Source organism: Zootoca vivipara, chromosome 7, assembly GCF_963506605.1.
Source record: "Zootoca vivipara chromosome 7, rZooViv1.1, whole genome shotgun sequence".
In the NCBI taxonomy this organism is placed as follows: Eukaryota; Metazoa; Chordata; class Lepidosauria; order Squamata; family Lacertidae; genus Zootoca; species Zootoca vivipara.
Window position 1 is genome coordinate 18,437,218 of NC_083282.1, and position 13,043 is coordinate 18,450,260.

The 13,043-nt window shown below is 42.9% G+C and overlaps 1 long non-coding RNA gene across 2 annotated transcripts in view; it reads left to right on the forward strand.

The window, feature by feature from the left end:
• Positions 1 to 1,282: 1,282 nt before the first annotated feature.
• LOC132592427 (uncharacterized) overlaps positions 1,283 to 13,043 on the forward strand; it is a 134,211-nt gene continuing 122,450 nt past the window's right edge. For both annotated transcript variants that reach the window (XR_009557870.1, XR_009557869.1), the window contains exons 1-2: positions 1,283 to 1,630; positions 4,860 to 5,016. This is a non-coding gene — a long non-coding RNA (uncharacterized LOC132592427). The remainder of the gene's footprint in view (positions 1,631 to 4,859; positions 5,017 to 13,043) is intronic.

Sequence of the window (13,043 nt, forward strand, 5' to 3'; positions counted from 1 at the left end):
CTGGGCAATAGATATTGGTCATAATATAAACATGGAAGCATGGGAACGGTTGTGAAATATGGATATAAAATTTACAGCATGTTATGGTCTAAGAGAAAACTATATGAAAAGGATATATTGTTGGTATTGAACACCGAATAAACGAGCAAAAATGTGTAAATCTAAATCAAACAAGTGTTGGAAATGTAAAGAGAAAGAAGGTTCTTTTTATCATATCATATGTGGTGTTCTTGTAGTAAGGTTAAAACTTAGTGTATATATATAAGTTTTAACCTTACTACAAGACCACCACATATGATATGATAAAAAGAACCTTCTCTCTCTCTCTCTCTCTCTCTCTCTCTATATATATATATATATATGGGGGGGGGGAGGAAGGAAGGAATTCCTATGCTCCACAAATAACCTAGAGATGAAGCACACATTCAACTCATGTAAAAACACACTGATTCCCGGACGGGCCGGATTTAGAAGGCGATTGGGCTGGATCCTGCCCCCGGGCCTTTGTTTGCCTACCCATGGTTTATCGAAATGCAGGATGAGGCAGTCACTTCAGGCCCTCTCAGGGCCGTCTTAAGCATATCTGGCGCCCTGGCTCGAAGATCCCTCCGCCCCCCCCCCTGCTGCACCGTAGGGCCGGTCCTGGGTGCTCTGTACATTTAAAGTGGTGTCATACCGCTTTAAACAGCTCTGCCTGTTCCATCATGATACGCCTCTCAATCTGGATAGTATAAACAAAACTCCGCAAAGTTCTCAAGCATGTATTTTATCGAAGTTCACAAGGCACGTGTCGAGGTATTTTACTCACGTCCCAGTAGGCTGTTCTTTGGGCTTTGAATGAATGCGGTTAGGAAGCTCTTTATGAAGTTCTGCTACGAAGTTTTTGCAATAACTAAACAGAAGGAGGTTGCAAAGGAGAGAGGGAGGTTTCCCCTGCTCTGGGCAGAGCCCATAGAAACTAGAATATTACTGTGCCTTCATTTCCCAGCCTGCCTTAAGGTCTGGAAAAAGGGGAAAGGTACTTTCTCCTTTTTCTCAAAGGAGCAGCATACAGTAATTGATCCTTCTACCTAATACTAATACACAGATTTGCTTTCTCTAACGAACTGGGATCCTGGGGTGGGGGGTGGGGGCAGAACACTGCCTCCCCCCCAGAGGATCCTGGGAAGAAGTGTAGTTAAGGCTGCTGAGAGTTGCTGGGAGACCACTGTTCTGTTTACAGAGCAACAATTACCGCAGCAGTTTAACAGTCAGTCCCTCTACCCAAGGAGCACAGCTGGCTTCACAGCCCCATAGCTGCTCAGGTATGGTGGGGGGACATTGGCCTGTCACCTGCACTGAGAACAATTCGACTGCCAGTCTGGTTGTACACGGTTGGCAAAGGATGGGACACATCTTGCCCGCCTCAGGCACCAGAATCTCCTGGGCCAGCCCTGGAAGCAAAAGAGGGAGAAAAAAGGTCTCCACCCTCAAAATGTGAACAAACAGTTTTGAATTAGAGATGGATAATAGGCCAGTTTTCCAGTAGGAGAGAGAGGTCACTTGCTCCTCAGCTCCTTGCTTGGTCAACACAGAAAAGATTGGTTTGTTAAAATGACGGAAGCGACTTTAGCACTCCAGTTTTTGTGTGGTGGGTATTTATTTATTTTTACTTCGTATCGTCAGTGAACACCTCTGACTTTTCGGATTTAATATCTGAGGATTTGGATTATTTACCTTACGTTTCTGCTGGGCATCTGTTAAATTGATCGTTCTGCTGATGGGGCTTAGTTTTGCATTTAGAAGAGTGCAGTTACATTTTTGCTTGTTTCCCGCGACATTTTAATCTTTTCTATATTTTAAATTGTTTATTCGTTTGCACTCTAAGTCCCTAGTGGAAGGCGTGGAAGAAATTTCACCAATGTTGCACGAGGTTGGAAACAACCTATTGGAACTTCCAAACTGACATGTTAAAATCATCGTGTGGTAATTTTATTATGTGGCATCCCACATTAGTCAGAGTTGACCCGCTGAAGTTATTGCCATTGTTGTGGGGTGTTGTTGTTGTTTTGAATTATATTATTTGTATTTTTTGCCTTTTGTAATTTTAAAATTTATTTCATTGTACATTGGCAAGAGAACCATGTTATGGGATGACTAACAAACACCAAAACAACAACAACAACAACAACAAAAAAAAAACGTATCAGGAGAGAGAGAATGAGAGAAACTGCTTGTTTGGAAACTTTTGGATCTGTTGTTTGAGAAACAGAAGGCTTGTTTATTGTTCAGACCTTCAAAACATGGTGACTGCTTGCACTACAAATTTCCACATTTAGCAAACAACCACTGCCTGTGTATGGGTTTTATGTCCACATAATCAGTAAACCTGACTACACTGCATTCCCAGTCATGCAGAAGAACCCAAACATAAACAGTGATACCTCGGTTTAAGAACAGCCCTCAAACATATACAGTGGTACCTCGGTTTAAGAACAAAAACCAGAAGTAGTGTCCCGGTTTGCGAACTTTACCTCGGTCTAAGAACAGAATCCGAACGGTGGAAGAGGCAGGAGGCCTCATTTGGGAAAGCGTGCCTCGGTTTAAGAATGGTTTGGTTTCAGAACAGGCTTCCGGAACGGATTAGGTTCATAAACCAAGTTACCACTGTACAGTTGTGTACGTGTAGAGGTTTATTTACACCTTCATGTATGGAAGATGTGTGTGTTCTTTGTTGTATGGTTTGTTGCTGTAAATTGCCATGTGTGTCATAATATAGAAAGGCAGTATACAAATGAAAAGCAAAATGAAAACTACAGGCACTCAAGAGGTCCAACCCCCCCCCCAACTATGATAGCTGTTTGGCATGGATAGGCAAACTAAGGCCTGGGGGCCGGATCCGGCCCAATCACCTTCTAAATCCGGCCTGCGGACAGTTCGGGAATCAGCGTGTTTTTACATGAGTAGAATGTGTGCTTTTATTTAAAATGCATCTCTGGGTTATTTGCTGGGCATAGGAATTCTTCCTCCCCCCCCAAAACAATATAGTCCACCCCCCCCAAGGTCTGAGGGACAGTGGACTGGCCCCCTGCTGAAAAAGTTTGCTGACCCCTGCGTATGGCATTTCCATCTTCAGAGGTGCTGTTCCTCTGATTACTAGATACTGAAGACAAAGAACAAGGGGTGGCATTTCCCTTCAAGTCCTGCTTGTGAGCATCCAGGTACATTAGGCTCTCTGCTATTGCCAAAATAATTTTGGGCTAGCTAGACCATAGTTGGATTCAGCAAGGCAATAGTTGCTTTGCAGGGGGGGGGGGCTAGGGACACTGCTTATTGCTATAATGATGTATTGTATTCCCAGGCCAGCCATTGCTTCCTTCCACAGATTCTGCAGCTATGCCCTCAGCAATTATAATGCAAAACGAAAAGAGAGCACTGTACCCAGCTTGCTGCCAGACCAACATTTGTCTGCTAAAATCCGTACACCAGGCAATATTTTGTTATGGCCAGCATGTTTTCAGCCTTTCGAACAAGAGGAATGCAAATAGGGTTTGCAGCTTTCCAGCAAACTGTTTGTAATTTCCATTGATGCGAATCAAGCCAATTGCAAATCATCTGCCTGGTAGAGAAAACATTACAGGGTTTGCCAGGCTGCTATAACAATGAAACAAGCTTTCTGTTTAGAGCAGCTTGATTTTATTTGGCTTCAGAGCAAGCTGCTCCTATGGCCTATCTGAACTGTCACCTTTATTGCAGATACGTCTAGAAACTCTGGCATTCAGGGAGGTTAAATTGTGGCCTGTAGCTGGCCTAAGCAGATATTTTTTTAAAAAAGAAACTTTCCCCTTAGGAAAAGGAGTTTACCTGAAATGTGTAGGGAATCTCATTGCTCTCTTTTCTTATTTTTTTTGTGTGTGTGTGCATTCCCCTTCCCTCTGCCTCTGTGTTTCAGACTACATGTCATTTACTTCTACAAAAAGCACATTTCTGGCTATTGTGATCTTTTTATTTACAAAATAAGCAAAACCACAGTACTCTTCTAGTACCAGAGGTGCCAAATTCCCCCCAAGATTGAGGAGGCCCAGCGCATGACATTAAAAATTACTTCCCTATACAGTCATACCTCTGGTTGCAAACGTGATCCGTGTGGGAGGCACATTCACAACCCACAGTGTTTGCAGCCTGAAGCGCCATGTCTGCGCACATGTGTGATGCGATTCGGCGCTTCTGCGCATGATCTCATTTTGCACTTTGGTGCATTTGCAAGCGCCGAAACCTGGGAGTAACCCGTTCCTGTACTTCTGGGTTCTGCGCGGTCCACAACCCGAAAACGCGCAACCCACAGCGTTCGTAACCTAAGGTATGACTACAGGGCTGCCTTCAAATGTATTCTAAAGATTGTATAGTTACTTATCTCCCTGGCTCGGGGGTTGCATGACTCCATACCCTCCGATATTTCTCTGATGAAAATTGTCCTAAGGAAAACTGGGACATTCTGAGATCAAATCAGAACCTAGGATGGCTTCTGTAAATCTGGTACTCTCCCTAGAAAATAGGGGCACTTGGAGGGTCTGTATAAGTGATATCAATAACATATAAAAAGCTATAGATATTATTTGTTTATTGCATTTACAATTCCACACTGGGATTGGGTTACTGGGTCTTAGGACAGAAGTCTAGCATGCATAAGGAAAGTACTTGTGTCTTTTGCTGCCCAAAGGCAAGAGAGCAGGTTCCTAGTTTTATACTAGGCCTAGCCTTTTTAGAAGCTTCATGTTCCCTGTCCATTACAGAGACTAATGTTACAGACTTCTGTTCCCTTCTGTGCATCAGAGGGGTTCTGAAGAGATTGCTTCACTGTATTTTTTTTTTATTTCCAGCAGGACAGATTTGTGGCCGAATGCTTCCTACCAGCACTTACTGAGGTTCAACCATTTTACAACACTGCTTTAAGGCAGTAATCATTTGCTGCAACATCATCACTGTCGTCATTTTAAGGATACAGAAGTGAGCTGGCCTGACACACAAACCAAGCAGGTAAATACATAGTGTTATTTCACTGTATCTGAAGAAGTGTGCATGCACACGAAAGCTCATACCAAAATAAAAACTTAGTTGGTCTTTAAGGTGCTACTGAAGGAATTTTTTTATTTTACTTCGATCCAGACCAACACGGCTACCTACCTGTAACATAGTGTTATAAGTTATTGGGGTTCCTGGACTCTCCTTCTAACTCTGGGGTGCCAGACATTTAATTTAGCATTTTAAATTTAAGCCCTGCTTTTAAAAAGCCAGGCTAGCTTCCTCATGAAGTAATAGCCTGAAGAGATGGATCAGTAAGCGAGTAGACAAGGTGATGGGCCATCAACAAGGCAAGCTTCTCTGCTGGACACAAGAGTGGTGGAGCCAAGCCCTGGGCTCTGGGTTGTAAGCAAAGATATTGCAGAGGTGGGAGTTGGACTTTCAGAATTGCAGTGGGCTAATGGGTTTTGCAAGCAGTTTGTGAGCTGGACAAAGGAGAGTCAAAGTACCATGGGGGTTGGCAGTTTGGATCCAGTACTGCAGCTGTGAGAGAGACGGAACCCGCTTTGAGTGTAATGTTTTGAATCCATCCACAGTAGGCCCACGTTGTATATAAATAAACCATACATCAAAAAGACACTACAGTCTTTGCTGTGCCTCATTGTCCAAAGGAAACACAGACTCTGATAATCATGCCTGGTACCCCCTGGAATCTCGCACTGCTTGGAGATTGGGGTGGTGTGTGGTGGCATGTTTGTCCCACTCTAATTGTTTCTCGAGATCTTCCATAAAGTTTTGAAATAAATAGTTCCTAGCTAAGCTCCAGCATGCCCCAGATTTTCCCTGCAGTTCCTGCAAAGTGATAGAGGTCTGAGAATGCATAACTCAAGGTATCTCAGCCTAAGGCCAATGGGGGTTCCTGGTTCTAGGACCACAAATATGAGTGAATGTTATTTCATTGAATGTATAGCAAACTTAATGGAGAGTTTAATGATGAAAACAAATGGAAGGGTGGAAAGAAAAAGGGAAATTCTTGCACACCCCTAAGATTTTTCATAGGTTCTTTCTTCTGCTTTGATTTTGTTCTAGAAACTACTCATTCAGAAATCCTAAGTGCAGGATGTTTTTTACAAGTAGTGCTAAAAGTAATTTTTGAGCGTGAGATTTCTGAATCTCATTAAAGCAACAGAGAAAAAGCAGTTCGTATTAATATACCGGTAGCTATTTAGTTTGATTTACAAAAGTGGATGAAAGACTATCCTTACTGACTCTTGTGAAAATGTCCACTGAACACTCCAGAGCAGAAATTTAAGCTGTATCATGAATGGAATTTTAGCAATTTCATTTCCTTTTGTCCACTAATTCTAGCCTGAGAAAACTGTGTTTAAATACTGTCTTTATACATTGTGACTTATTTATTTTTTATATTAAAAAGAGAAGCCAGATGCATTTCTTTACTTTAACAAGTCATCTTTGCATCTACCTTCTCTCAAACTCACCCCAGCATTGTAGGAGTTCCTTCTAGACATACATATTAATCTAGCTCTGAATAATTTAAAGTGAACATTCTCATGAGTTCTAGAGAGAAACCACAATGTCTGATTGTAGAAAACACTGTGTGCGGTGTGTGGGTGTGTGGAATTAATCCCTTTTGGACACAGACCGTGGTTAGCAATGTAAACTGTGAAATGAATTATTATAGAAGATATTACCTAACCATATGTCAGTGTGTATCTGATGCCAAAAAAATGGGAAACAGCAAAAGGACCTGACTTCAAAGCAGATGAAATTAAAACAAACTCCGAACAGTCATTGTAATTTGTGAAACCTTTACTTCAAAGGCTAGGTTAACTTCATAAGAGACTGCTTTTCTAAGCCTTGGGTACAAAAGCAACTAAATGCACACAGAGTTATCTTTTCTGGAAATGAGATAGACTAAGTAGGGATCTCTCTCTCTCTCTCTCTCTCTCTCTCTCTCTCTCTCTCTCTCTCTCTCTCTCTCTCTCTCTCTCTCTCTGTGTGTGTGTGTGTGTGTGTGTGTGTGTGTGACAGAGAGAGAGAGGCAGGCAGGCAGGCAGGCAGACACAGAGACAGACAGACAGACAGACAGACAGACAGACAGACAGACAGACAGACAGACAGACAATGTGGCAAATCAAACTACATGTGAAGGTGGAAGATCCATTTGAGGTCTTCTCCAACTGTGAAGAGCAAAGACATGGATGAGGAGAGCTGAATCTCTTGCAAAGATGCACATTTCTCCCAGCCATGGTTAATTCTGGAACCAGAGCCTATTGGCATGGCAGGGAGTGGGGAGAGGAAAAAACCCCCCACACATCAATATAGAAAATGTATTGGAGGAGATTAAGATCCAAACTCTATGCATGCAATCCATTTCATCTGGATTTCGACCTGGGTTCGCGGTTGAGATGGCGTTAGAGATTCTGATGAATAATGAGGCTCCTCGACACAATTCACAACGCTAAGTGACCTGCCTTGCATATGAAAGATCCTAGGATCAATCCTTTGCATTTGCAGGTAGGGCTGCGAATGTCTCCTGTCTGCACAGGGCTGGGAATGTCTCCCTGACAAACTATGGTAGATGGAGCGATGGTCTCTGTCAGTTTAAGGCTGCTTCCCATGTTTCTATGTACAAGATTGTGTTCCAGAGCTTTATAGTCAATTCATCATTTTTATTGTTTTATACCATATTTTCATGTTTTATGGAAAGCTGCATAAATGCAGGTGGGCATAAATGCCGTAAATAAATAAAAAGCAGAAACGGCCGTGCAGAAAGTTTCAGGAATTGTGCAGCGAATGTGCTGAGTGACCTAGAGGCATCTTCTTGGCACCAAATCCCCCTCATGTGACTTTCGGACCCCTTTTTAAAATCTTGCTATTTACATACCGGTAGGAGTGGGAGCAGAGCTTCTTAAAAAGGTAAAGGTAAGGGACCGCTGACAGTTAAGTCCAGTCGCAAACGACTCTGGGGTTGCGACACTCATCTCGCTTTACTGGCCGAGGGAGCTGATGTTTTTCCGCAGACAGTTTTTCTGGCTCATGTGGCCAGCATGACTTAAGCATGTGGACACAATGAACGAACTGTGGATTTTAGGAGTGTTTGAAACAACACCTAAATGCCTGCATTCCCTTCTTTTACATTCCTGTGTACAATGTATTGGGAATGTCCAGTTTAGTAGCTCGACTGCCAACTAAACAAGCCATCATTTTAAAAGCTAGAGCAGCTTGTAGATACAGTCAAATCTCGGTTGTCGAACGTAATCCGTTCCAGAAGACCGTTTGACTTCCGAAATGCTTGACAACCAAAAACTGAAAGCAGAAGCCTCAATACAATAGGGAAACTCAAAGCAGAAGCCTCAATACAATAGGGAAACTCAAAACAGAAGCCACGTGGCACATTCAGCTTCCAAAAATCATTTGAAAACTGGAGCAGTTACTTCCTGGTTTTCGGCGTTTGGGAACCAAAACGTTCAAAAATGGAGCCGTTCGAGAACCAAGGTTTGACTGTATAGCTAAATGGTGCTTCCTACAGAGGCACCTAGGAACACACAACAGAGAAAGGGGATCACTTGTCTGACCTGCTTGTGAATGCACAGAATGTTAGAGGCAGGATTTTGGCCTAGATCAGGTACCCCCAAACTGCGGCCCTCCAGATGTTTTGGGCTACAACTCCCATGATCCCTAGATAAGAGGACCAGTGATCAGGGATGATGGGAACTGTAGTCCAAAACATCTTGAGGGCCGAAGCTTGGGGGTGCCTGGCCTAGATCAAGGGTGGTGACCTTGTGGTCCTCCAGGCATTGTTGGACTCCCAATTTCCATCAGTCCCAGTCAGTGTGGTCAGTAGAGGTTACAGGAGCTGTAAGTCTAGCAACATCTGGAGAGTAACAGCTTCCCATCCCTAGCCTAGATGGTCCAGCCCAGCAGTTCCTATGTTCTTCTCTAGCTCTTAATCTCAGGGTCGTGGGTTGAGGCCCACGTTGGGCAGAGGTTTTTTGCATTGCAAGGGGTTGGCCTAGATGGTCCTCATGGTCCCTTCCAACTCTGCAGTTCTACAGTTCCACTCTACAGTTCCACACTGTAGAGCCAGTGTGGTGTAGTGGTAAATAGCGGTAGACTCGTAATCTGGGGAACCAGGTTCTCATCTCCGCTCCTCCACATGCAGCTGCTGGGTGACTTTGGGCTAGTCACACACTCTCAGCCCCACTCACCTCACAGAGTGTTTGTTGTGGGGGAGGAAGGGAAAGGAGAATGTTAGCCGCTTTGAAACTCCTTAGGGTAGTGATAAAGCAGGATATCAAATCCAAACTCCTCCTCCTCCTCTTCTTCTTCTTCTTCTTCTTCTTCTTCTTCTTCTTCTTCTTCTTCTTCTTCTTCTTCTTCTTCTTCTTCTTCTTCTTCTTCTTCTTCTTCCTGTTCTCATTTTCTCATATATATTCATCTGTACACACATCATCAGACCATAGCATATTTAATCAAATGCCTGTAATGAAAAGACAATTGAATATTGGGAGCTAACATGAATAACGTTTCTCCTTAATACACCATTCGGTTTTTGCAAGGAAAGTGGGATGGGGGGGGGGAAGTAATCCATTCACTGCCCATGGAAGACCGAGCTGAAGCAGGGTTTGAATTTGGGCTTGAGGAGATTTGCTTCCCTTGAAACCAGCCCTATCTCCTGAATAGTGAATACACACCAAGATCTTTCTATTCAGGACTGTTTGTTGCTATCAGTTTGGTTTCTAATGCATGTCACTAGATGCCACAAATTGGCAGCTGATTCTAACTGATAGAAAAATAATAATTACAATGTAAGACTAGATGGTGTCTAAACTGATTTAACCTCAGGAGAAAATGAGCATTATCAAAGACAGAACAACGACCCTGATATAACATTGGCTGCCTAACAAATGTCATACTGTGCATAGGGACCATAAGTATATTCTTGTTACATGCGTAAACTTTTGCTTTAATGATTGGGCAGCTATGGATTGTTTTATGGCTGAAGAACATAGTGCTTCAGGGTGCTTTGTCTTTCTGTTCCTCCTGTGTTTGTTATCCTTCTTCCGTCCTTTTCTTTTTTGCCCTCCCAATTCTAAATTGCCCCACACTCTTGATATTTCTCAGATCTTTTAAGGAAGCATGTAATTATATCTGTTTTATTTAAAGAAATGGCCCCATAATTCATTTTGAAGCCCTCTTGAACCACTCAATCCAAATGTATTTGGAATCAGGCCAGAAATAATACTCTACTCTGTCTCTTTGCATTGCAGAATAGTACTTCTGTGACATAGGAACTCTTCAGAATTATTTTCAACAGGCTCAAGCACCCATCAACCCATTCTCAGCAGCCTGAGCTTTTTTTTTTTCAAGATGCCTTTCAATGGTTGTTCCTCTTCCTCTTGGCAGTTTATTTACACACATATTCAACCTGAGCCTGTGATGGAGGGGTTCACAGCATTTAAGCCCCAGGAGAGTTTTACTTATCCCAATAGCCAAAGCCTTGGATTCTACCAGAAATCAGGCATGGCTCTATCTCCCAGCTGCCCAGCCTGCAGTCTCCATCTCCTACCTCACAAACCTCAGCTCTGGCTTTTGTCTTTCTAACAGACAGTTGGGGGAGGGAGACCCACCCATTGTCCTCTGTCATAGAGCCACTTACTTTGTTACCTTAACGACCAATACTTAGGCTATTGCCAAGAAACTTGCCTAGCCATTCCAGCACTTGCAGCCAGGAATTAGAAAGGACTCGGGCATCTTCTTTGGAGATCACGCATAGCTGAGTAAGATTGTCTTCCATGAACACGGTCTTGACAGTGTGTCCATAAGTGACTGTGGAGGCCAATTCTGGATCCACACGTCCTTTCACAGTGGGGACATAGGTTTCCGGTTTGATCACAGTGAGGATTTACCAAACGTGCCTTCCTCTTAGCTCGTTTCTCTCTTTCATCCTGAGTTTGTGCTTCTTCAAAGTCCATGATATCTTTGGTAAAGGCTGTTCTCAAATTGGAGCGCTTACAGGCAAGTGTTTCCCAATTTTCCGTGCTTATACTCCATTTTTAAAGATTTGCCTTAAGAGCATCCTTAAACCTCTTTTGTTGTCCACTGGTATTTCACTTTCCATTCTTAAGTTGGGAATATAGTAGTTGCTTTGGAAAACTCAGACATACAACACCATGTACAGAATAACCTCGGTTCTCAAACCTAATCCTTTCCGTAAGACCGTTTGACTTCCAAAACGTTCGAAAACTGAGAATCGGCAGTTGGCAAAATCCATTGAAAAAATGGAGAAACATGTCTCAGAAGCCGCTCAACTTCCAAGGCACATTTGAAAATGGAAGCAATTACTTCCGGGTTTTTGGCGTTTGGGTTCCAAATTGTTCGGCTTCTGAGACGCTTGAAAACCGAGGTTCCACTGTGTATTGGGGAATACTTCTAGATGGAGACAAGTATTCGGTGGCTGAAGACACTGCACACAGATTTCTTTCCTCTCTCATCTTGCCCCCACCCACATCAGTAGGCATTCATTTCCAAATGAGGATAACTTTTATGGTTAGTCCAAACCCTTGAAATCCTAAGGGCAAACTGCTTCCTTTGTTGCCATGACTTCCATCGAGCAGGAGCCAGTGGAGTCCAATGGGACTCTTTCCAATGCAGAGCAACATTTTGTTCCAAAGAGCACAAAGTGATCTTTTTACTGTCTGGAACTCTTTATTGTTAGATGCCCTCAACCTTTGTGCTTTCACAGCCTTCTCATAGATGTCACTGCCAAGCCTTCCTCTGGCCAGCTCAGAAAGGTTGTGATGGGTTTGTCTCAGTGGGGACGTCGCTCTTTGCATATCTTACTGCAGCAGCATTTTCTGCCGGCGCCAGGCCTTCAGCCATTCGTTTCTCATGCAGATGTTACATCCCCCCCCCAATTCCATTGTGTCAAGCTGAGGCTCAGAAGCAATGACACCCGACACAATGTGAGTCTCCTCACACTCCTGTTGTTGACATGAGAGGGGAAAGCCTTTGGCTGAGATGGTGATTATTCCTAGACGGTTTTAAAGATGCAACATTTCGTAAATGATGCCCTGGTATAATATCCCCCTTTCTCTCCCTACCATTCTTGATTATTATCCCCCAATACATACAATGAAAGACTGGTTGGCCAACAGACATAACAGAAATTTAACCAGTTAGGCTTTGTTTTGTACCATTCAAGGATTGTAAGCTAAGCTTCCAAACTTCTAACTTCTATTAAGGAGATTCGGGGGGGGGGAGGTTGACCCTAGAACATTTAATTTTATTAATTTAAAAGGATTTCTAAACCACTTAATATTTGTAATACTTAAGCAGTAAAGCAAGGCAGGCCAACCTGATTTGTCCAGGAGACACATACATTATGACATCACAGCCAGAAAGACTATAGCTGCTTCCAGAGTTCTAGAGCAAGGTGCAAAAAGGTTGAGGAATTAAATTGAGAAATTCCAGTATGAACTGACTTGATCCATACATCCAAGACCAATGGAGGTTTGGGATTCAGTTATCCACTGTTTTGAGAGAAGATATGTTTGGAAATACATATTTTGAAGACAAATATATTTAGAAAGGTGTATTTTGAGAGAGAAAGTGTAGATTTACCAATAAGTATTTAAATGGGAATTTTGGTACAGGCTTGTTTTGGGTGAAAAACGGAGGTTGGTGTTGAAAGGTAGTGAGGTAACATACGTAAAAAGGTGATAGAAGAGTGCCTAACCACTCTAAAAGAATTTTGGGGGCAAGGCAAATTGCATCTCAGGGTACTAAAGGGATTCTGAGAGACTGGAGGCAGGCAACTGTTATTCTCACTCATGAAAAGGAGAAAAGAAGAGAGGACACAGACAGCCACTGACTAGTTGTCTTGATACCCAAAGTATCATGATCATTAAGCAGTCAGTCTGCAATCATTTAGGAAAGAAACACAGCAACATGGGTTTCTCGTGCCAGACCAACGTCACCTATAATTTTATGAAACAGAACGGAGCACATTTATGAAA